Source organism: Panthera uncia, chromosome B1 (genome assembly GCF_023721935.1).
Source record: "Panthera uncia isolate 11264 chromosome B1, Puncia_PCG_1.0, whole genome shotgun sequence".
Lineage (NCBI taxonomy): Eukaryota > Metazoa > Chordata > Mammalia > Carnivora > Felidae > Panthera > Panthera uncia.
In genome coordinates this window covers 50,231,085-50,257,412 of record NC_064811.1, presented here as the reverse complement: position 1 = coordinate 50,257,412, position 26,328 = coordinate 50,231,085, and positions in this window count along the sequence as shown.

The window sequence follows — 26,328 nt, the reverse complement described above, 5'->3', positions numbered from 1 at the left end:
ACCCTTAACATTTAGAGCTGAATACTTAAATGCCAGAAACATAATTCTGAATAAAATGTCAGGACCTAACTCAATAATATTTAATGATGTAGTAGGGAAGGAATGAACAGAAATCATTTTATATTATTAATTAAATTATTTAAAATAGGCTTAATTGTCCCCATATATTGTTAAGAAGTTTTTATCCATATTATTGTTTCTAACAATAATTTGTTTCAAATATTCAACCTCTACCAGTTCAGAGATGTCAAATATCCTTCTGATTCATATGATTACAAAATACTTTTATTGAAATGTACGCAGTAATTGTACTTGGTCAGCTAAATGTTTTAATTTATTACAATTGGTACAGTACCAAATCTTGCTTTATTCTTGAGCTTTTAGTCTTGGTCAACAGATAGATCTTTTCCTAGTTAATTGATATACTTAATAATGCTAATTTATACTGGTAGAACTAGTAGACATATAAAATAAATATAAAAATAAAAACAAATAATGCTGAAATAATATCCACTCAAAATTTATTAAGAAAGCTAATTAATTAGCATCGTTGAAAAATAACTAAATGATAGGTAACTATATTACATACCAATATGCTGCATAATTTTTTATGAATAATTCCATGAAAATGAGGGTCACAAGCTTTAAGAATGATTAATTTAATCTTTAATTAATTAAAAAATGGTCCTGTGAGGGTTGTACTGCAAAATTGTTTTTTGGAGAGTATACCTCAGAGAATACTTTCTGCAAAATTTTTACTTACTCTATACTCAGAGCTGGAAGAAATTTGGGGAAGATTTATAGTTCAGCTAGTCATTTTGCTAAAACTCAAATCTTGTCATTACAACTTTAATTACCTCTGTAAGAAAATAGTCTGTAGTATGGTGATCAAAATTATATTTAACCATGTCCATTAATGTAGAGAAGGTTACTAAAGAAGATTCCTGGATGAGGTAATGAATAATGTTCTCACTTCAGACAATAAAGGAAATATTTGTCGATATTAAGCATGGAATTCTGGGACTATAGTGACAAATAGCATTAAGTAGTCAAAGATATCAACTGATATTGACTAGTTCTAAATACAGTCATCATTTCTATCTCTATCAAGGCTACAAAACAGTTAACCAATCTACTGAGAGTCAATGTTCCCTTTCAAAGTATTATTATAGTATATTATATACTCATGACTTTCAAAATGAACTCTAGAGAACCTTTCAGGGACTACAGAGGTCAAAACTATCGTCATGTAAGTTCTTTTTCACTCACATTTCCTAATGTGTGAACTGTGGATTTTTCAAAAGGCTAAGGGATGAGTGATATTAGCATAGAGATATACAAATTCAGTTTCCTTTTTTAAGCCTGCTGGAAATTTAGGAAATATTATTTAAGAAATTTCCTGAAATGTGGGGCACCTGGGTGGCTCAGTCGGTTAAAAGTCCAACTTAGACTCAGGTCATAATCTCGCAGTTCGTGAGTTTAAGCCCCAAAACAGCTCAGAACCTGGAGCCTGCTTCATATTCTGTGTTCCTCTCTGGCTCTGCCCCTCCTCCATTCATGCTCTGTTTCTCTCTCTTCCTGTCTCAAGAATAAATAAACATTTAAAAAAATAGGGAAAAAAAAGAAAGATTTGCTGAAATGTAAAACAATGTCACTCTTTTCACTATTTTTTTTGTTTTGGAAAGTATAAACATTTTAATAAACTATGTTATTTATGCAATGGGCTTATTATTATTTTAAGTGAATGAATTTTTTTTTAGATTTAACTATTAATATAAACTTTAATAGATCGAGTTATTATTATTGTTATTGTTCTTTTTTTTGACGTATCTTCTCACTCCTGCACCATTGGAGAGTTAGCAATCTTTTTAGGATGTACAAATATATCACTATTATAGGAGATATAGTAACTAGAGTTTCCAAGTTATTTACATTTCTAGGAAAAGCCTACACTGCAAATGGTTCCTGTGAATCATCAAAAATTCTGTGTTTTTATTCCTATTAGTTATCATCATTACACAAGAAAACAATTCAAGTATAATACTAATACATAGGTATTTTACCAAAACATATCCCATTGTCAACATAATGGCCATCAGAATATTATTTCTCTTCTTTTCCTGGAACAAAGTTAGATACTTAAGTATTTGATGAATTAATAAATGGCACTTGTGGCAGAAATGCAGGCACTATTTACCAGTAGGCTTTTATTATCCTGAATTTATTAACCTCACCCACATCAGATTGACATTATTGCCTTATTCTTTTACTTTTTTAAGTTTGTTTATTTATTTTGACATATATAGAGACAGTGGAAGTGGGGGAGGGGCAGAGAGAGAGAAAGAGAGAGAGAGAGAGAATCCCAAGCAGGCTTCGCACTGCCAGACCAGAGCCCAACGTGGGGCTCGACCTCATGAAACCATAAGATCATGACCTGAGTTGAAACCAGGAGTTGGACACTTAACTGACGAAACCACCCAGGCAACCCAAGTTCTATTCTTTTAAAAAACATATCTGCCCATTTCCCTTACTGCTTCAATGTATGAATCACCCATATGCAGAATTTATTTTTCAAGTTTTTAATGGATTATTTTGAGTCACCTTTGACGTGATTCTTTGTTTCCTTATTGCCTTACAAATGCATGATATTCAAAGTATTTTATTATTAAACAAAATTTAACTTTCAAGAATATAATTTTCCAGGTTCCTTTGAGTCATATCATGTTTCTTTGCCCTAGGAAGATTGATAGTCTCCCAAATATATCAATAACCCTAACAATTCATATTTTTCCTATAAAATGGTAATGAAAGAGTTACCATTCTAACATTTTTTTATATAATTTGCTCAAGTTGAATTTCTTCATACACAGTTTGTTTTATGATCCTTTTTATTACAGTAACACTATTTTCTAGTATCATTTAATGGCTATTAAGTGATATCACTTAATTTAAACTGACTTTTACCATTTCTATTGGGTCTAAATGAATATGCATTCATGAAATTTAATATAATATACCTTAATCAAATGGTTTATAATTCTTTGCATAATACTCTTATCTCCTTTCCTCTGTGTTGTATATTTTAGCTGTCTTTTGAATTTATAATGAAACAAATAATGACAAAATAATATATTAATTTTATTTATTTAGAGAATAAATAATTTAATGGTTAATATTCCCTCATCAAATGTCTAGTGATCATATGGTTTCCAAACTTTATAAAAATTAAAATCTGATACAGTACAAATATTTTTTTGATTAGGATACCTAGCTAGAGAGAAATCAGAGTTGAGTATAGTTGTGCTAATTTTATTCAATAGCAATTTTAATGTCTGAAATTTTGGGATATAATGCCAAAGGAAATTTGGCATTCACTTTGAAATTTAAACTTAAATTCCATCAAATCAAATTTATTGTATTTAACTGATTTATTTAATTGGGCTTTATTTCCTTATCAACTCTGTAATTAGGAATACTGGAAAGATGTTTTTTAAAATGTTTCAAATGACATATACTGCTACTTTTGTGGGAGTTAAGTTCTTTCGATTTGGACAGTATCAGTAAGTGTGATTTCAAGTTCTTAATGAAATATTTAACATTTGTAACTTTACCAGAGCACACTGAATTAGATTAGAATATTTAATTTTATACATACAGCATGTTTTTCCAATTTTACTAGTTTTCCTTAATACATTTAAAAGATATGAGTTGCAATGGTAGGTTTTTTTTTTTTAATGTTTATTTATTTATTTTGAGAAAAAGAGATCACGAACAGGGAAGAAGCAGAGAGAGTGGGAGAGAGAATCCTAAGCAGGCTCTGCATTGTCAGTGTTGATCCTGATGCAGGGCTGAATCCCACAAACCATGAGAACATGACCTGAGCCGAAATCTAAAGTCAGTTGTTTAACCAACTGAGTCACCCAGGCATCCCAATTTTTAAAAATATATTTTCTATTTCTTTAGAAACTGCCTGGTATTTATTTCTAAGTCAGTTAGCAGATTCTTGATCATAATTTAGAATATACAATTTATCTCTAGAATTAATCTTCCCAGATGATGTTTAGCACTTATCACATTAAGGTATATTTTTATTATTTTATTATTACTTAACTCTTAATGAAAAAATTTCAATTTTTTACATTTCAATCTCTGTTTATTTATTACTATTATTGTCTCTACTGGAATGGGAGAATTGTTACAAAATTGATTATCATGGTAATTAATTCCCTGTGTATTTTACTTATAACTTTGAGACCAAAGTGTACATAATGGACAAATAATATTTTTTGACTTCTGTATCTGTTATGAAATGCTAAAATTAAACTATTATAAATATATTGCAAATAATTTAATTACCTGGAATATCTCTTGGGTATTAATACTATTTTTAAATTTTTATTTATTTACTTATTTATTTTTTTATATATATACAAATTAGCATATAGTGCAACACTGATTTCAGGAGTATATTCCAGTGATTCATCCCCTATGTATAACACCCAGTGCTCATCCCAACAAGTGTCTTCCTTAATTCCCCTTACCCATTTAGCCCATCCCCCCACCCATAGTCCCTCAAGCAACCCTCAGTTTATTCTCTGTATTTAAGAGTCTGTTTTGTCCCCATCCTTATTTTTATATTATTTTTGCTTCCTTTACTTTATGTTCATCTGTTTTGTATCTTAAATTATTCATATGAGTGAAGTCATATGATATTTATCATTCTCTGACTTACTAACTTCACTTACATAATACCCTCTAGTTCCATCCATGTACTTGCAAATGGCAAGATGTCATTCTTTTTGATTACTGAGTAATACTCCATTGTATATATATATATATATATATATATATATATATATACCACATCTTCTTTATCCATTCACCCATTAATGGATATTTTGGCTCTTTCCATACTTTGGCTATGTTTGATAGGATTGCTATAAACATTGGGGTGCATGAGCCCCTTTGAAACAGCACACCTGTATCCCTTGGATAAATATCTAGTAGTGCAATTGCTAGGTTGTAGGGTATTTCTATTTTTAAGTTTTTGAGGAACCTCCATACTGTTTTCCAGAGTGGCTGCACCAGTTTGCATTCCACCAGCAGTGCAAAAGAGAGCCTCTTTCTCTGCATCCTCACCAACATCTGTTGTTGCCTGAGTTGTTAATGTTAGCCATTCTGACAGGTGTGAGGTGGTATCTCATTGTGTGTCTTTGTATGTCTCTCATGATGAGTGATGTTAAGCATTTTTTTCATGTGTCTGTTAGTCATCTGGATGTCTTATTTGAAGAAGTATCTATATTTTGTCCATTTCTTCACTGGATTATTTGATTTTTGGATGTTGAGTTTGATAAATTCTTTATAGATTTTGGATACTAACCCTTTATCTGATATGTCATTTGAAAATATCTTCTCCCATTCCATCGGTTTCCTTTTAGTTTTGCTGATTGTTTCCTTTGTGTGCAGCAGATTTTTATTTTGATGAGGCCCCAGTAGTTCACTTTTGCTTTGGTTTCCCTTGCCTCCAGTGACGTGTTGAGTAAGAAGCTGCTGTGGCCAAGATCAAAGAGGTTTTTACCTACTTTCTCCTTAGGATTTTGATTGCTTCCTGTCTTACATTTAGATCTGTCATCCATTTTTAGTTTATTTTGCATGTAGTGTAAAAAAGTGGTCCAAGTGCATTTTGCTGCATGGTGCAGTCCAGTTTTCCCAGTACCATTTGCTGAAGAGACTGTCTTTATTCCATTGGATATTCTTTCCTGCTTTGTCAAAGATTAGTTAGCCATACATTTGTGGGTCCATTTCTGGGTTCTCTATTCAGTTCCGTTGATCTGAGTGTCTGTTTTTGTGCCAGTCCCATACTGTCTTGATGATTACAGCTTTGTAATACATCTTGATGTCCAGGATTGTGATGCCTCCAGCTTCAGTTTTCTTTTTCAGGATTGCTTTGGCTCTTCAGGTCTTTTCTGGTTCCACACAAGTTTTAGGATTATTTGTTCTAGCTCTGTGAAGAATGCTGATGTTATTTTGATAGGGATTGCCTTGACTATGTAGATTGCTTTGGGTAATAGCGACATTTTAACAATATTTGTTCTTCCAATCCATGAGTGTGGAATATTTTTCTTTTTTTTTTTTGTATCTTCTTCAATTTCTTTCATAAGCTTTCCATAGTTTTCAGTGTATAGATTTTTCATCTCTTTGGTTATGTTTATTCCTAGGTAATTTATGGTTTTTGGTGCAATTGTAAATGGGATAGATTCCTTGATTTCTCTTTCTGTTGCTTCATTGTTGGTGTGTAGGAATGCAATTGATTTCTGTGCATTGATTTTATATCCCGTGACTTTTCTGAATTCATGGAATAGTTCTAGCAGTTTTTTGGTGGAATCTTTTGGGTTTTCCATATAAAGAATCATGTCATCTGAGAAGAGTGAAAGTTTGACCTCCTTCTAGCCGATTTGTATGCCTTTTATTCTTTTGTGTTGCCTGATTGCTGAGGCTAAGACTTCCAATACTATATTGAATAACAGTGGTGAGAACGGAAAAAATCCCTGTTGTGTTCCTGACCTTAGGGGGAAAGCTCTCAGTTTTTCCCCATTTAGGATGATATTAGCTATGAATCTTTCATGTATGGCTTTTATAATCTTGAGGTATGGTCCTTCTATCCCTACTTTCTTGAGGGTTTCTATCAAGAAAGAATGCTGTATTTTGTCAAATGCTTTCTCTGCATCTATTGAGAGGATCATATGGTTTTTGTCCTTTCTTTTATTGGTGTGATGTATCACATTGGTTGTTTGGCGGGTATTGAACCAGCCCTGCATCCCATGTATAAATCCCACGTGGTCGTGGTGAATAATTATTTTAATGTATTGTTGGATTGGGTTGGCTATTAACTTGTTGAGGATTTTTGCATCCATGTTTATCAGGAAAATTGGTCTGTAGTACTCCTTCATAGTGGGGTCTTTGTCTGGTTTTGGAATCAAGGTAATGCTGGCTTCATAGAATGAGTTTGGAAGTTGTCTTTACATTTCTATTATTTGGAGAAGCTTCAAAAGAATAGGTGTCAACTCTTCTTTAAATGTTTGGCCGAATTCCCCTGGAAAGTCATATGGTCCTAGACTTGCTTGTTGGAAGATTCTTTTTTTTTTTTAAATTTTTTTTCAACGTTTTTTATTTATTGTTGGGACAGAGAGAGACAGAGCATGAATGGGGGAGGGGCAGAGAGAGAGAGGGAGACACAGAATCGGAAACAGGCTCCAGGCTCCGAGCCATCAGCCCAGAGCCTGACGCGGGGCTCGAACTCACGGACCGCGAGATCGTGACCTGGCTGAAGTCGGACGCTTAACTGACTGCGCCACCCAGGCGCCCCAGGAAGATTCTTGATTACCGATTCAATTTCTTTACTGGTTATGGGTCTGTTCAAATTTCTATTTCTTCCTGTTTCAGTTTTGGTAGTTTATATGTTTCTAGGAATTTGTCCATTTCTTCCAGATTGTCCAATTTATTCATGAATAATTGCTCATAATATTCTCTTATTATTGTTTGTATTTCTACAATATTGGTTGTGATCTCTCCTCTTTCATTCTTGATTTTATTTAGTTGGGTTCCTTCCTCTTTCTTTTGATCAAACTGGCTAGTGGTTTACCAATTTTGTAATTCTTTCAAAGAACCAGCTTCTGGTTTCATTGATCTGTCCTACTGGTCTTTTGTTTGTTTGTTTGTTTGTTTGTTTGTTTGTTTTGATATCATTGATTTCTGCTCTAATTTTTCTTATTTCCTATCTTCTGCTGGTTTGGGGTATTATTTGCTATTCTAAGGTGTAAGGTTATGTTGTGCATCTGAGACCTTCCTTCTTCCTTTAGGAAGGCCTGGATTGCTATATACCTCCCTGTCATGATCACCTTTGCTGCTTCCTAGAGGTTTTGAGCTGTGGTATTACCATTTTCATTCACTTCCATACTTTTTAATTTCCTCTTTAACTTCTTGCTTAGACTATCATTCTTTAATAGGATGTTCTTTAGTCTCCAAGTATTTGTTGTCCTTCCAAATATTTTCTTGTGGTTGATTTCGAGTTTCATATTGTTGTGGTCTGAAAATATGCACGATGCAATCTCAATCTTTTTGTACTTGTTGAGGGCTAATTTATGTCTTAGTATGTGATCCATCTGGAGATGTTCCATGTGTACTTGAGAAGATGTGTATTCTGCTGCTGTAGGATGAGATGTTCTGAATATATCTGTTAAGTCCATCTAGTCCAGTGTTTCATTCATAGCCATTGTTTCCTTGTTGATTTTCTTTTTAGATAATCTGTCCATTGTGGTAAGTGCAGTTGAAGTCCCCTACTATTATGGTATTATTATCAATGAGTTCCTGTATGTTTGTGATTAATTGATTTATATATTTGGGTGTTTCCACATTTGGAGCATAAATGTTTACAATTGTTAGATCTTCCTGGTGGATAGACCCCTTAATTATGATATAATGCCCTTCTGCATCTCTTGTTACAGTCTTTATTTTATAATCTAGATAGTCTGATATAAGTATGGCTTCTCCAGCTTTCTTTTGGAAGCCATTAGCATGATAGATGGTTCTCCAACCCCTTACTTTCAATCTGAAGGTGGCTTTAGGTCTAAAATGTGTCTCTTGTAAATAGCATATAGATGGATCTTGTTTTCTTATCCAGTCTGCTACCCTATGTTTTTTGATTGGAGCATCTAGTCCATTGACATTTTGAGTGAGTACTGAAGGATATGAATTTATTGCCATTGTGTTGTGTGTTGTCTCTATAGTTGGAGTTTCTGGTGGTGTTCTCTGGATCCTTTCCAGTCTTTGTTGCTTTTTGGTCCTTTTTTTTTTTCATCTTTTCTCTGCTCAGATTTCCCCTTAAAATGTCTTGCAGGGCTGGTTTAGTGCCCACAAACTCCTTTAATGTTTGTTTTTCTTCAAAGCTTTTTATCTCTCCTTCTATTTTGAATGACAGCCTTGTTGGATAAAAAATTCTTGGCTCCATATTTTTCCGATTTAGCACATTGAAAATATCCCGCCACTCCTTACCTTTCTAGCTTACCAAGTTTCTGTGGATAGGTCTGCTGTGAACCTGATCTGTCTTCCCTTGTAGGTTAAGGACTATTTTTCCCTTGCTGCTTTCATGATTCTTTCCTTGCCTGAATATTTTGTGAATTTGACTATGATATGCCTTGTTGATGGTTGATTTTTATTGAATCTAATGGGAGTTCTCTGTGCTTCCTGGAGTTTGATGTCTATGTCTTTTCCCAGGTTATAAAAGTTTTCTGCTATGATTTGCTCACACAAAACTTCTATCCCTTTATCTCTCTTTTCATCTTCTGGGACCCCTATGATTCTGATGTTATGCCTTTTTAGTGAGTCACTAACTTCTCTATTTCTTATATCATGCTCTGTTGCCTTGTTTCCCTCTTTTTTTCTGCTTCATTATTCTCCATAAGTTTGTCCTCTATATCACTGATTCGATGCTCTGAGTCATCTACTCTTGCTGTTATGCCATTCATTCGAGATTGCATCTCAGTTATAGCATTTTAAATTTTGTCCTGACTATATTTTACATATTTTACCTCCACAGAAAGGGATTTTATGCTTTTTTTTCAACCCCAGCTAGTATTCTTATTATCATGATTCTAAATTCTGATTCAGATATCTTGCTTGTATCTGTGTTGATTAAGTCCCTGGCTGTAATTTCCTCCTGGTTTTTCTTTTGGGGTGAATTCCTTCATTTCATCATTTTGAAGAAAGTATAGGAATTAATAAAATTTTAAAAATATGTAAAAATTAATAACAACACAAAAAATCAAATAAAGGATGCTAGATCTTAGGTGTGTTTTGGTCTGGTTGTTGAAAGAAGCTTGATAAAATAGAGAAAAAAGGGAATGAAAAGAAAAAAAAGGAAAATGTTTTAAAATTTAAAAAATGAATACAATAAAATAGAATAAAATGAAATGAGGAAGTAAAACAGAATTTTAAAAAATTTACAAGAAGAGTAAAAAACAGAAAAAATTAAAGAAAAATCTTTTTTATTAAAATGGAAAATAAAAATAATTTGTTCTCTTTCTGTATTCAAGAAAGGAAAAAAAAGCCAATGGATGGGTCAGCAAACAGAATCAAATAAAATTGAAATTACATGCAATTTCCCATAGAAGTCAAACTATATAACACTTTATAGTCTGTAAACTAAGCAGGCAGAGAGACTTTTGGTGTTTCTTTAGAGCATAGTTGGCCTAGTTGGATGGGACTTGGTGTAATGGCTCTGTTCTCCACTAAATGGCACTGCTCAGTGTACTGGGTGGATCCTTGTGGCACATGTAGGCATATGCACATGCACAAGAGGGGTGAAAATGGCATCACCCAGCTACCCAGTTTTTAGTATCAGAATGCTGTGCTCTTGCCAGCCAGCAATCAATCACCTTTCCTTTGTCTCCAGCTTCCTTCCACTCCCCACTTCTATACTGCCCATCATCAACCTGTCAGCCTGCCAGGTGGTACCTCCCTCCCAAGTTTTAACGCAGATGGGGCTGTGTTTCCAAACCCCTCATTTCTGAGGGCCTTGTTGCTTTGATCCACTCACACCTTCTGAGGGAAGGTCTCTCCTGGCAATGACCAGGTGCCAGCTCACCCCCAGGAACATTCGAGTGATCACACTGCAGCAGATGCCCAAAGACTGTGGCTGGGTGCCAGTCCGCCCCAGAAAAAGTTTGTGCAATCATGTAGCAGCAGCGTTTCAGGGATTATGGTAAATCACAACACACATCTGGTGCCAGCCTTCACCCTTAATGTCCTTGTTCCAACACCAGTGAACATAGCTGTTCTTCAGGGTCTGCTAGTACCTTTGCCTGTGGAAGGCCACATAACCTCTACTAAATGGTCTCCCAACAAGGGAACTGCCTCTCCCTGTGTGGCCCAAGGACCCCTTAGACCTCACTGTCTGGTCCTGTGGATTTGCCCCTCCCACTAGAGATCCACCAGGTAGTGAGCTGTGGAGTTTCAGACTCTGCACTCCCCTGTTTATACAGTTTTAGTCTTAGCAGTATTTAAATTCTCTCCTTTATCCTTTCTTCTTTATCCCTTGTTCAGTACATTGTGGGTGTTTCCACTCTTTCTATTTTCTCCAGCTGCTTTTGGGGGGGTGGGCTTTTCCTGTACTCTCCCCCCCTGTTTCCTTCCTCTCTGCACAAGAAAAACAGCTCCCTACCCTCCACGGCTACTCTTCCCCAGTTTGCCTCTCCACATTGTGTACCTGTCAAGTTCTGTGGTTCAACTTTTTCAGATTGTTGTGTTAATCCTCAAATCAGTTTTCTAGGTGTGCAAGGTGTTTTGGTGTTGATCTAGCTCCATTTCAGGGATGAGAGAGGCAAAAAATCTTCCATGCTTCTCTGCCATCTTGGCCCCTCTTCTCTCTTGGGTATTATTCTTAATGTTGCAAAATAATTCTATCTACCACATACCAGAGACATTGGAACTATCCCAAACTAAGTTCGTAGTATTATGTCATAAAACAAGAGTCTCCATAGGGTTCGAGTAAAGATCATCCCCAACAAAATAAGGAAAAAAAACCCACACGAATTGTTAAATTCACAATAGCCCAAGGAAATCCCAAATGAAGAAATTTGATAACATTTAAATATTTCTTTAGGTGTTTTATAGTGTTACATTTAGGAAAATTATTTTTTCCCTTTTAAACTATTGGTTAAAGAATTATTGACACTTATTAATACATTAATATAAACATTCATAATGTCATAGTTAAAAATTGTTTACTGGTAAGAAAACAATATATTAATTCTGATAAACGTTCAGAACATTCCTTTAAAATTTATAGCTTGTTTAAAGCCACTAAACTGACTTTAATTATTTTGACATCATTTTGCAACATATATCAATTCTGTACCCACTTGACAAAAAAAATACAAAAATCGATTGGATCTATTTTGGCTCAGTGCTAAATAAGGAATCTCCAAGTACTCCATAATTTTGTTTACCTGGTAGATAAAACTCAACACCCCCAGCCCAGTAATTTCTTATTTATAGAGAAGTTGAATGTAATCTTTAAAGAATTAATATTAACAATTTATATAATATTTTTATTTCATTTTATGATATGTTTCAACAGATTGCAAGGTTCTTATTATGAAAGCTGGGAATTCTCCCATTGGTTTTCAGCTTGTACTTGTAATGAAATAGCACAAGTAAAAATGAGACTACTGAAGTCAAATTGTCAAGTGTGTGTGGTGATAATATATTCCAGGTGGCCCAGGCTGCTTACAAGAGTCTTTTTGTTGTCCAAGATCTTATAGACATTTACATCTTTTTAGAAGATACCACATTCAAGTGGGATCCTTGTGATGCTCATGCTATACTCAAGGCCATGTGTGGTGCAGTAAGAGATTTAAAAGAATGCCTGGAATGAAATCCATAAACGGGGCTTGACTTGCCACAGTTGGTACACTGTATTTAAAGTGAAGGCACCACTGTAGTAAATGGCTGGGCCAACAAGGGAGGAGTAACTGAGTAAAGATTAAGAAAATGGCTGGAGACATTCCTGAACCTCCTCATCCAAAATCTACCATGTGCAGATAGGTATACATAGATAAACTGTGTTCTCATATACTTATAAACCAAAGTGTGAAACTATGTCCCACATCTCTATCTTTCAAAGATAGCTTTGTCATGGGGAAGCCTAGAAAGGATCAGAGGACCCATCAGGTTTCACAAGGGCACAGGAGGGCAACAACCACACTGCTGTAATAGTAGCTGGTGAAGCAAAGCTTGGAGCCACTAAAGAGCTTGGTGTGTCCTTCAAGTTGGAGAGGTGAGGTCTATCAGTAATTGATAGCCCCTCAGGGCCATGTAAGTTCTGGTGTCCTGGGTACACTGCAGCCAAGGAGGGTATTCTGAGCATGCTGCAGCCCTAGGGCCTGGAGGGCCAGGAGGACTAGGGGGATCTGTGCAACTGGCCCATTAGGCCTGCTGCCCCTGAAGTTCCCCGTTTTACATTCAGCCTTCCTCCTGGTCCTCCAACCCTAAGGTCTACTTGAATTCCTAGAAAAGTGTGATTTTCTACTGCCCCTGGGAAGCCCACTAACTTTCCTAGTGTTGGAAGTGTTGGCGAACTAGAGAACCAACATTCTAGGAAGCAAACTGGACAGGGAGAGTTTAAGGGTCAATTTGCTTCAAGTTAACATACTCTTTACTTGCTGACCTAATTCCTTCGATCTGTCAGAGAACGAATTTCCTTTCTTTGAGATTTGCAGACTTTCTTTGTCCTTGAGAATTGAAGGATCAGAACTTTCCCAAGCCACAGAAGTCATCAAGTATGAAGCCACCTCAGCCTTCTGATTTACCTAGCAATTTTTAGCAAAATGCTTTTCTTTTTTTTGGAGATCACACAAATGATTTTACTGACCTCCCTTTGTGTATCTGCAGAAACAGCCGAGTACTCCTTCACATAATGAAACAAGCACCAGACCACCTTGCACAAGGCCTGAGCACTGAGATAATATTTGTGCCTGGCACCATCAAATCTGCATGTGATCAAGAAATTTTGCAGGCCACTGCACTCCCTTTTCTGATTTACTACTCTAATCCTCCTTAAAACTCCCGGGCCAGTCAGAAACCTCAGAGTTGGCTTTTGGACAGACGTCTGCCTTCTCAGATTGCTGGCTTCTTGAATTCAAATTCCTTTCCAATCAAAAACTCATCTCTTGAATAATGGTTTTTCGAGCAACAGGCAACCAAATTTGAGTTGGGTAGCATTGCCACCTTGATTGCTCTCTCTTTCTTCCCATGTACAGAAGACACACATTAGTGTTGAAAAAGCTTATTCTCAGAGCATGGGACACACTCACCTAGTGCAGATAGGTGTTCTAATAGTAAAATTAAGGGAAAGAATCTAGAATTAGATGTTCTTCCCCAGATTTGAGACTTCCTACCAGTGTCATAGGTGGTTCATCTCTCTGGAGGTCTGTGGGCTATGGAATGGTCTAAGCCAATTCTGGATGACCTGTTACAAATGACTTTCATCTAAGACACTGGAAAGGAGCAGATCCTGCAGCTGCTGGTGCTGGAGCCCCTCTTACCTGAGGAGATCAAGACCAAACTGCCAGAACAATGCCTGCTGTTCTGAAGACATTGTGAACAATCTGATAGGAGCAGGAGAGTGGGTGAAAAGAAAATTAAGTTTTTTAAGTGGGAGTGGTTAAGATTCAGAAGCATGAATACATTATTTTTGGTGCCCAACTTGAAGAAGAGCAACCATTTTGTTGTCCCAAGGAACATCCCCAGAGGGTTTCAACGTATAATATGTTTGCAAGTTTCCAGGAATTCTGTATGTCCATTTAACAGATTTTGATCTTGTGTTTATGAGGAACTCTGTTTTTATTCTTCCCACTCTATTCCTTTTCTTATGAATGGAATTTTTAAATTTTTTTTAATGCTTTTATTTATTTTTGAGACAGATACAGATCATGAGCAGGGGAGGGGTAGAGAGAGAGGGAGACACAGAATCCAAAGCCGACTCCGGGCTCTGAGCTGTCAGCACAGAACCCGATGCGGGGCTCCAATTCGTGAACCTTGAGATCACAACCTGAGCTGAAATCGGACGCTTAATCGACTGAGCCACCCAGGCGCCCCTGCAATTTTTAAATTCTTATGTCTATCAGATACTGCCTTTCTCATAATATGCTCAGTGAGCAGTTACTGAAAGTGGGATTAAACAACTTGGACAGGGGATTACTGTGATCTCTGTTTTGGGGTTTTTGATAAGAGTCCTACAGAATAATGATTTTTTTAGATGTTTAAATTATATAACTAATACATGAATTTTACCTTCAAATTAGAATGATATGTTAAGAATGAATATGGGTCCTAATTTGGCTGAACTAGGAAGAAGTGATTTTATCACTTACTGATGTTCTCCGTGAGTGTTTTTGGTGTGAACGTGTATGGGTCTTTATGTCTGCCTATGTACTGAGTGGCAGACATAAGGTCTTATATCTCCATAAGGTGCTTATGTCTTCCATCCTGCCATACCCCTGAGGTGAACTCCCTTCTCTCCTAAAAATACTGAGGATCCTTAAGTCACAATTTTATTCATATGGAATTTCAGGGAACCCCAAATAGCCAATCGATTTTGAAAAAGAACAAACTAAGAGGACTCACACTTACCAATTTCAAGCCTTATTACTAAGCTATGGTCATCAAAGCACATGGTACTTCATAAAGTTAAATACACAGATCAATGGAATAGAATTGAGAGTCCAGAATAATGTCAGACATTGACAAGCAATTAATTTTCAATGAGGATGCTAAAAACCATCATATGGAGGAAAAAATGGGCTTTCAACAAATGGTGCTGGGACAACGATATCCACATGCAAAAGCATGAAGCTGGACCTTTAAATCATATACAAAAATTAACTCAAAATCAATCAAAGATCTAAATGTAAAGCTAAAACTAGAATACTCATAGAAGAAAACATAGGTATAAGTCTTCACAGCTGTGGATTAGGCAGTGGTTTCTTAAAATAATACTAAAATCATAAGCAACAAAAGAAAAAATATGATAAATTGATTTTCATCAAAATTAAAAATGTTTGTGCATCAAAGGATACTATCAATAAAGTGAAAGATAACACAATGTATGGGAGAAAATACCTGAAATTATATATTGTTTAATTATCTAGTATCTAGAATTTATTAAAAAATTCAACAACAAAGTTACAAGCAATCCAATTTAAAAAATCGACAAAGGAAAAAAAAATGGGCAAAAAATTGAATAGTAGACATTTCTCCAAAGAAGATATACAAGTAGCCAATAAGCACATGAAAAGACTCTCAACATCATTAGTCATTAAGGAAATGAAAATCAAAACCACAACAAGGTACCACTTTACCCCACTAGGATGGCTAAAATTAAAAAATGAAACCAACCAACCAACCGAACACAAAAACAGAAAATACCAATGTGGATAAATTGGAAACCATTTACACATTGCTGCTGGGGATGTATAATGATATAGCTGCTATGGGAAACAGTTTGGCAATTCCTTAAGAAGTCATAGAGAGGGTTACTATATGTCCAGCAATTCAACTCCTAAGTATTCACTCCAGAGAATTGAAGACATACATTCACACAAAAAGTAATACACAAATGTTCACAGCACCATTACTCATAATACCCAAAAAGTGGAAATAATCCAAATGTCCATCAACTGAAATATGGGTAAACAAAATGTGGTAAACCATACAAACGAAATGATGTTAAACCATAAAAAGGAAGGAAATGTTGATACATGCCACAGCATGAATAAACTTCAAAAACATTATGCTAAGTGGAAGAAACCACTCCAAAACCATATATTGCATGATCCCATGTATATGAGTCCAGACTAGGAAAATCTATAAAGACAGAAACTACATTAGTGCTTTCTTATGTTTTCAGGGGCATGGGGTTTGGGGGTAAAAACTAAAGGTTTGCAGTTTCTTTTCAAAGTTGATGAAAATATTCTAAAATCATTTGTATTAATGGATACCCAACTCTGTGACTATACTAAAAGCCATTGAATTGTGTGCTTTAAATACATGAATTATATGGCATGTGAAATATATCTCAATAAAGCTGCTTAAAAGGGACACTATCAAGGAGGAATTCTGAATGATGACATTTCCTTCTTTCCATCCTTGGCCACTTGACTAGGCTCTGGTTACAGTAGATAATTCTTTAGGAACCACTTGTCTAACAGAAAGAAAAATTATTAATTTCCTACTTGTTGCCAAATTGTTGCCAAAGTGTCTCTTGAGGAACCAAAATCTGTCCTAGGAATGAGCCTCCCTAATTTACCCAGGGATAATGTGGGGCTCAGAAGGAGAAAACAAAGCTACAACAGAACTTGAGAATTCTTTGTTGAGAATTTGAGGACAAGGAAGAACTCAGGAAGCAGATATTTCTGCAGAAAAGTGCGAGGCTAGAACACCCTTGGGCAGAAATGGTGGAGAGAGTCAAGAAAAGAGAAGCCTGATATTTATCTGCTGAATCCCACCATTATGTAAACCCATTACCCCATTATCTGCTGAATCCCACCATGATGGAAGCCAATTTTCCTATTCCCCCTGAATCAGCAGTAAAACTCTACTGTATTTGCCTTTTGATATTGAGAGGTAGGAGTTTAAAAGGTAGGGAGTTGGTCCTACATATAAGCTGCTGCTGTGCTGGAGTGCAGCTGCAATGCACCAAGTGGAGAATGAGAATTAACAGAAATCAGAGCTGTTAGTAGCCCAGGGGACATAAGCCTCTGAATTCCCAGTAATCTTAAAGGACATTGCTGAATGTTTGAATAAATCAAAACTGTATATCAAAGGACATTGGTTTATAAATGTATTGAAAGCTCGTCTTAATATGACATATGTTGCAGGGCTGGGAGCATCCATAGATTGCAGGACTTTGAAGTTGGGGGTGGGGCAGAGAATGTGGAAAAACAGAAGACAGTTAAGTAGAATTGCCATGACATGAAGGAGGATTGTATTCAGCAATTGGAATGCCAACAGCAGTAGTCAGTATTTATTGTGCAGATCAGAGGAAAGCAAATTTTACGGAGGCTTCTGCTGGCTGACTTTCATAGCCAAGCCTATGAAGATTGTGACACTGACACCAGAGGATTCCAGCGAGATGGCACCAGCAGTTCTTCAAGAAAATGCTTTAGAGAGCATGGCCCACCGTGGCCCTTACAGATGCTTCCACAGCCTCTCATTCATCATGGAAGTAAATCCTCACTCACTGGATGTTTGCAAGGATATCCAATCATAAGGTTCCTTTCAGAGGTGAGCCAGATGTCATCAGAACTCTGTAGAGAATCAAATAGGAGTTGAGACTTTAAGTGGGAAGAGACCTAAATGAAAGAGCAGGAGGTACAACCGACTGGGCGTTCTGGTCCTGGTTCATTGGAAGGAATCATCAAATTGATGATGTTGGTGGTTGGGAGATGGGTGGACAGCAGTGGAAAGAACACAGCTGCCTGGAATCTGGTTTTCTACTCTGTCACATGTGGCAGTTGTACTTCCCAGAGGGAGAGGGACCAGCTGGGGGGATCATCAGGACAAGGACTTTACGAACAGGAAAAGGGACATTAATGCACTTCTCGCCTGCTTCTCACAACTGCTCTTTTTATTTCCACAACTGGGAAGTTATTGGTCAATTCCTTGTGTCTTTTGGTGCTCTCGGAAGCTGGGGATTAATTGGAAGAGGGAGATTCACACTTCTAGATCCTCCACCATCTCCCCAGGCCCAGGAGCACAAGCTCCAAAAGAGTAAAACAAGAGACAGAGCCTATTGATCCCAAAGATGTTCTTAGGAAGATGAAGAAAAAAAAAAGAAAGATAGCTTTGTCCTATGGGTAATCAACATTCACCTTTCTCTTTTGAGGAGCATTATTTTCATTATGTGGTTAGAATAATGTTAATGTCAATAATTGAATGACATGCAGAAATTAAATAGATGTGTGGAGTTCTTTTTTTATTAGATATAATTGACATATAGCATTATATTAACATCATATTGGTTTCAGGTATAGAACATAATGATTCAGTATTTGTATATATTTTGAATGACCACCAAAATAAGTCTAGTTAACATCTGAACCATACATAGTTACAAAGTTTTTTTTCTTTTTTTATATGTTAACTAACTTGAATTTAAGTTTAAAAAATGTAAAGTACAGAACAAATTTTTTTCTTGGGATGAGATCTTTTAAGATCTACCTACTCTCTTCACAACTTTCAAATAGATAATTCAGCATTATTAATTATAGTCACCAGGCAGTACATTAAGCCTCCAGAATTTTATTGATTTTATAATTAGAATTTTGCATGTTTTGACTTCATTTGGCCATTTGTGAAGGTTCACCCATGTGTAAAAGTCTTAAGAGTGGGATGGGGGGAAGCTTTTTTTTTTTTTCTCTAAATCAAATCCGCTTTATTTGAAAAATTTAACATGCCACAAATTTATACAAAAATAACCATTTAAACTGGAGTTTGAACACAAAATTTAAGAGTGGGCATCACTGTGAAATGCCAGACACCACGAGTTCAAACAGACAGATGACGAGTTGTGTCGTGGAAAGGCAGGTGATGTCTGGAAAGGTAGGTCATTTAGCACCTGGTGACACCGTGTCCCACTCACTTCATCCGTCTCCCCATCTCCCTACTCCTCTTACAAACATGCTGAAATCAACTGTTTCCCTTCAAAGTTGCACTGGGACTGGCAATGGTAGGAGGGACAGGCACGCCGGGACTAGAAACACTGGTGGGTGTCATGTGCCCCCCACCCCCACATCTGCACCTGCACAAGCAGATGTCTGTGCATGCGTGCCTGCCCACGACCTCTGCTTAACTAACATCCGGCAAACGTGGCCACCCCAGCGAGCACAGCAGTGCAGATCTCTAGCTCACACCCTGTTAGAATTCGATGGAAAGAGATTTCCTGGCCAGGTTTAGCACAGCAGCAGCTTCTGCTTCAGACTTGGTCTTCTGGGCCCAGGGCCTCAGTTCCATGACTTTACACGGTTGACAAGCAGCCCTGGGTCACCACCCTTCAGTCCCCAGGTATGGTTGACCCTAGCAGGATGCTGCCTGTACCCTGATCCTGTTATATTAATACAAAACCCTACACTTAAGTGTTTTTTTGGAAAAAGCTTTAGGAAGTAATTTAGAAATGACATTTAGACAACTTTGGTCACCTGTGTCAGAATGGGTTTTTGTGTTTTTGTTTTAATTCATGTTGGTATTTGTTCACCACACCCAGCAGACCTATATGCCCTGAGGTAGGACTGGTGTTTCATAGATACTGAGGACAAAATATTATTTGAAGTATAATTTAAATTCTGGGGATAAATGAGACCATGTTCTTAATTCCCCCAATTGTGATATGTGCCATGGCAAGAAACGATTCCTGGTTAAAGTACCATGGGAAAACATTGAAGGTACATTTTCCCTTGGAGACTTACAGTGGGGCTAGCATTATAAAGGCTATTGGAATGCATATAGCAAAAAACCTTGCTACTTGGCATAGCAAAATATTTCCCACATTATTTTAACCAGGGAATACTTTCTGTGAGAAATGCTGAAATACATCCTAAGAAAACATCCTATGAATCACTTATTTTTTTTTTTCAGAAACAGAATAGCTATTTTAATTTAATAGCTTGAGGGTGAGGTTGGATTTCTTAGCCAGATTAGCTAAATGAATGGAACATAAGATATATTTCTTTGAGATAACCTAAGATGTTAAATTCCTTAATATTTTAGACATACTGTCTACTTCCACAATTTTTAATAAAGTTACACGTGTACAATGAGGATCTGCGAAATATTTTTTCTTCATTTCTCTCCTTGAATGATTGACTCAGATTCTCATCACACATCTTGTGATATTACAAAATATTTGCATAATTTTTACATAAAATATGTCAGTTAATAATTAACAGTTTGTCATGTGAATATAAGCCACTTAAAATAGATAAAATGGTGTTCATTCATTTATTCCTTTACTCATGAAATATAGTGCTTGCTGTCTGTCAGAAACTCTTGCAGCTGCTGCAATTATAGAGAGGGACAGTGGATTAATCCTTACTGAAATTGAGATTGATAACTTACAGACAAACAGAAATCTTTCTAATGCCAACTGAATGCTATAAGGAAAACTATACTGGGTTATACATTAGCAAAGAAAAAAAAAATGCTACCTTTAACCAAATATCAAGGAAAGTCTGAATTACAGGAAGAGGTAACCATTAAATGTTTTACCTTCTATGTGACACACCAAATGGCCCACAAAGCTTAATATATTTACTATCTGGCAGGAAGAAAACAAATGTTGACCCCTGCTTTAGAGAATGACAGGCATCGGGGTGCCTGGGTGGCTCAGTCAGTTGAGCGTCTGATTTTGGCTCAGGTCGTGATCTCACAACTCGTGAGTTCGAGCCCCGCATAGGACTCTGTAGTGACAGCTCAGAGCCCGGAGCCTGCTTCGGATTCTGTGTCTCCCTCTCTCTCTGCCCCTAACCCACTCACTTTCTGTCTCTGTCTCTCTCAAAAATAAATAAACATTTAAAAAAAAAAATTAGAGAATAACAGGCATCAACAGGGATGCTGCTAGAGGGCAAGAAGGAATTCCTTCCAGGAACTGTGGTAAGGATAATAGTTACAAACTTCTGGACCTCTGTTGTTACTGTGTTTCTCACGTTTATCCTTGCAGAAAGTTATTCTGCCCGGCCAATACTCCCCACCCATTCACAGTATTTGTTCGTTTTGCCTTTCTAGCTTGAAAAATACCACTGGTCAGCTGTCTGCTCAATTCTAAAGAGGTTTTTTGTTTTGTTTTTTTTTTTTTTTTTCTTTAACTGCCAGAAAATTTGGAGCCATGCCCAATTCCATTCAACTTTTGGTACTACTAATCTAATCTAATCTAACCTAATCATGGGCCTACTGTAAAATCAGGTTTTTTTGGAGGTAACGAATTTTAGAAAACCCAGGAAAATTTTTTGACAAGTATGTCACAGAAATCTTAAAAATTTACTCCTTGTTATTTCCCCTGGGTAGCTGTCCCCCTGCAGTGAACAAGCCTATTGAAAACTGCAGAGATGGTATCTCTTTTCCTTGCTATTTGTTCTGAGATTAAGCTCAAAGAAATGAAGAATTCCCACTTACTACAACCAGAAGGATTCACCAGTTATTTTATCATGAAAGTCCAGAAAATAAAACCATATACAAGATCCATGCAAGAGGAATCCAGTTACATACTGGACATTTACACTTAATTAAAACCAAAAAAAAAAAAAAATGTCGTTCTGCACTGAGGTAACAGTAAAGAAAGATGATTCAAAGGCAACAACATGTTTGGCAGGCAAGGGGAACAAAAAGACCAACGTGGCTGGATATCAATGAACAAAGATGTGTTATGGTTCTGAGATGCAGCGGTAGAGATGGTGATGGGCATAGCTTTCCGGCTCTAGCCAGAAGCTTGGAATTTATTTCAAGAAAGTGTTAAAGCCATTATTAGCTTTTAAAAACAAGAAAGTAGTGGATTGAAGAGAGGCACAATTTGATATAATAAAACCATTTAAGAGACCATTGCAGTTACATAAAGTGAAAGATGACAGCACAGAACGTGTGGAAAGAAATAGAAATATGCAGATTGTGAGGATTTCTTTGGGGTGTATTTTAGGCGAAGGTATTAGGGCTTACTAATGCTTCCATTTTAGGCATGTAAGAAAGTGAAGAATTGATGCCTCATAATTTTTTGGCTTCAACAGTTGCATGAATGATGTAGCTCTTTACTAGGATGAGGAAAATCCATGTTAGGAAGTCTTTGGACAGAAACTGAGAAGTAAAAAGTTGTCTTTTCTTCCACATTAAGTCTGATACAGTAGTAAGAAAATCAGGCTGAGATTTCCAGTATGTTGTTGGTTATATCGATATGAAGTTCAGTTTACGAACCAGGGCCAGAAATATAAACTTGGAAATCTTTGGCAGTGTGTTTTAAAGCGGTGTGTACTGTTTTAAACTCTTGGGAGTGAAAGAGAAGAGAGAAGAGTAAAAGATTTGGGACTGAGGCCTGAAGTTTTCCAAAATTAAGAGGTTGCATAGAGAAGGAGCCAGAGTTTTGCAACTCACAACTTTTGAGGTGGAAGGAAATCTAGACAAATAAAGAAGGGATATAAAATACTCTTAGAGTTTAAGAAAATCATTTTTTAATAAATATTAAATAATTGTGGTGGAGCTAACTTTAGTCCCATTTTAGGGAACATAAGAACACCTAAAGTTGTTCTATTTTTATCCCAATGGACTTTTCATTTTAACCTTTATCTTTCACAGAGGAATTCTCTGTCTTCAGAATTTAAAGTATTAAAGGACATGGGGAAGATATAGTAAGAACAAGGTTGCTTTCTGCATTTAAAAAGTTTCAGTGTTATAGTTGCCTACCAGATCTACTTCTTAAAGAAGTGGCTTTTGTTAAAAAGCAAAATGATACTTTATTTGATTTTCTTCTCTTTTTTCTGTATCTTCTATTTCCCATCAGCCTGTATCTTAATTTGCCTAGACATATGTAGAATTTCTGCTCCTTCTCCTTTACAAAAATTAAAAGTATAATACTGGAAATTCTTTAGGAAAGCCAAACAGGTATAGAGACTCAGAGGAAGATAAAAATGAAATGAATTGAGATCAGCAAAATATGTCTTCCAAAAACTCTTTTCCAGCCTTTGTGAATCATGGTTAGCAGATTTCACTGTGTTTTCTATTGGCAGGAATTAAATTTACTTCTAAGATGGTTTGACTGAATATGACAAAAGCTTAAATGAAAATATTATTTTATCTGTGACAGAATGCTAACTGCAATGACTAATTTTATAGTCAGCTCAGTTTTAAAATAAAGATGATGTTTTCAATAAATTTATGAATTTTATAAGGTGAATTCATATCATATTTCAATAAATTAAGTCTGCAGTAGTCATATGGGAAAAGCCCATAGATATTAATAATATTCTGGCATAAATGGTCCATTTAAATTTTCAGTCTTACCTTTATGCTATAGTTATTCCAGGAAGAGTAAATAAGAAATATTACATATTTAGAGGGCAAAAAGTCTTTTTATTCATTTATTTATTTAAGTTTTCCTACTTCCCAAAATAGTTGTGGCAATGTATACATAATCAATAAAACACAAGAAAAATATCACAGCATATGTAATAATAAGAGAAATTAGTAAAGGTAAATCTCAAGGCAAAAATACTAATTAATATTCCTTAAAGTTACTATCATTTTGCATATTTTTTTTGCCTATTATTGGTTGAGGCAGTATAATGAGATACAAAATTAATTCTGTCTATTATGTCTTTGTTAAATTAACATTTGTTTGGCACAGAGTGCTAGATGATAAGCCATGCATGGTTCAACAACAGACCACAAGAGAAATTGAAATAGAAAAGTTTATTACTCACAGGTCCCAGAAGAGGTATATGGGACCTCTTGAGAGGCCACATAGGGAAGTCAAGATAAAGTGCAAAGAGAGTGGTAGTTAGAACCTAGAACACATGCCTTTATTAGGGTTCATGGGTGGAGTGCTTTAGAGTTCCCAGAGGAGGCAGACTGATCAAATCAAACTAAGAAGAGTGGTATTTTGGTAAGTTCCATAGGGTTCTTATAAAAGGAGTGCCAAGGGGAATGCCTTGGGAGGTGAAGGGAAAACTGTTGAAAGTCATATCCAGACTTGCCTTGCTTGTTACTCTGCAGGCTGTTGTCTAGGGCATGAGCTTACATGAAGAGATGGGGACTGGGGGTAGGAGAGGGGGCTAGTGTCCATTCAAGGACCCCACAGGCCACTTGGACAAATGAATGGATGTGGAAACAACAATACCATGGATTAGTTTAGCTAACTTCTTCACACTGTTTGTAAAATATAAATCTAGAATTTGCTACAAAGAGTCTCATATTTTCCTGATTTAATCACATGCATGCACAAATGCAAACACATTATGATATTGTGATTTATTAAAAATATATTTTTTTGATCATTCAGATGACCAAAATATATTTCTCATATATAGTTGGTCTTCATCTAGCCAGTTCCTGGCTCCCAGCTCCTAAATCTCTCTGGAATTTTCTGAGTGATAAGAGCAATAGGAACATCTTTTGTTATAATATTTGGTCTCTTGCCCTCATTTCCTGAAAATTCTTCAGAGTGTCAGTATATATGAGAACTCTCTGTAGGCAACCTCCCAGTTAGACCAAAGAGATATGGGTGAGATATGAACATTGCATATTATAATACACCATTTATATTATTGAGGTCTATTTGTGTCCCAGATTAAGTCTGTTCTGAACTGTCATTAATTCTTAGAATTGGTAGTTGGATACATTCCTTAAAAGAAACAAGGGGAAAAAAATGAAAAACTTCCTGAAAGATAGTTGATAACACAAAATATAATCCTTGCTGTTATAGTTGGTCTTGAGGTCATAAATAAAATTCACTGCCACCCTTTCTCCTACCCCTTCTAAATTTCTCTTATCTTTGGTTAGTAATTCTGTTACTATATGTGGCTTGCTTAGGGAGGTGACCCAGAACTTTATCCCTGAGTTATCAAAAACTCTGACCCATTTTTACCACATCAAGGTGAAGTTGCCTCCTATTATTGTTCATTTACTATTGTTAAGCAGTTGTGGAAGCAGCAAGAGATTATCTAATAGATAGAGTTCTAACCATAATCCATACAGCTCCTATGAGTTATCAGTTATCCTGGATTTTTAAATAAAGTTAACCCTTGAATAATGCAGGGGTTAGGGGCACCAAATCCCAGTTCAGACAAAAATCCATGTATAACTTTTGACACCCCCAAAACGTAACTACAAATAGCCTACTGTTGACCAAAGTCTTCCAGATGACATAAACAGTCAACTAACACATATTTTGTATGTTATATTTATATATACTGTATTCTTGGGGCGCCTGAGTGGCTCAGTCAGTTAAGCAGCCGCCTTCGGCTCAGGTCATGATCTCGCGGTCAGTGAGTTCAAGCCCCACGTCGGGCTCTGTGCTGACAGCTCAGAGCCTGGAGCCTGTTTCAGATTCTGTGTCTCCCTCTCTCTGACCCTCCCCCGTTCATGCTCTGTCTCTCTCTCTGTCTCAAAAGTAAATAAACATTAAAAAAAATTATATATACTGTATTCTTAAAATTAGCTAGAAAAAAGAAAATGTTATTAAGAAAATCATAAGGAAAAAATACTTAGAGTACAGTACTGTATTTATCAAAAACAATCCACATACAAGAGGACCTGTTCATTTCAAACCTGTGTTGGTCAAGAGTTAACTCTAATCACAACTGAGGATCATAGCTAGAATAGCAATTCCTTCATTTGATAAGTAACTCGCAAGGATTTTTACTATGGGCCTGTGGACTGGAACACTGAACCACACTGAGAATAAAATTGCTGGGATGAGAAGCCCCCCTAATCACCAGGTGCGTTTCTGTAATCATGATGAAAAACCCCCACCCTTGATTCTTGGAATGATGGATCCTAGCTCTTGGACTCAGAACATCATAAAATGACAGTTTCATATGTATAATGTGTTTTAAAGAGCATTATCTTACTGTTACAGGTTATTATTCCCAAGTTGGTCCCAATGTTTCAATTTTCTATCACTTGAAAATGTTCTATGTTGTGCTATTCATGAATCAGTCAGTTCCTTGATCATGTGCTCATTTTTCTCCCTTCCCTGCCAAAATTCAGTTTCTTAATCTTAGATGCTGTTGTGTC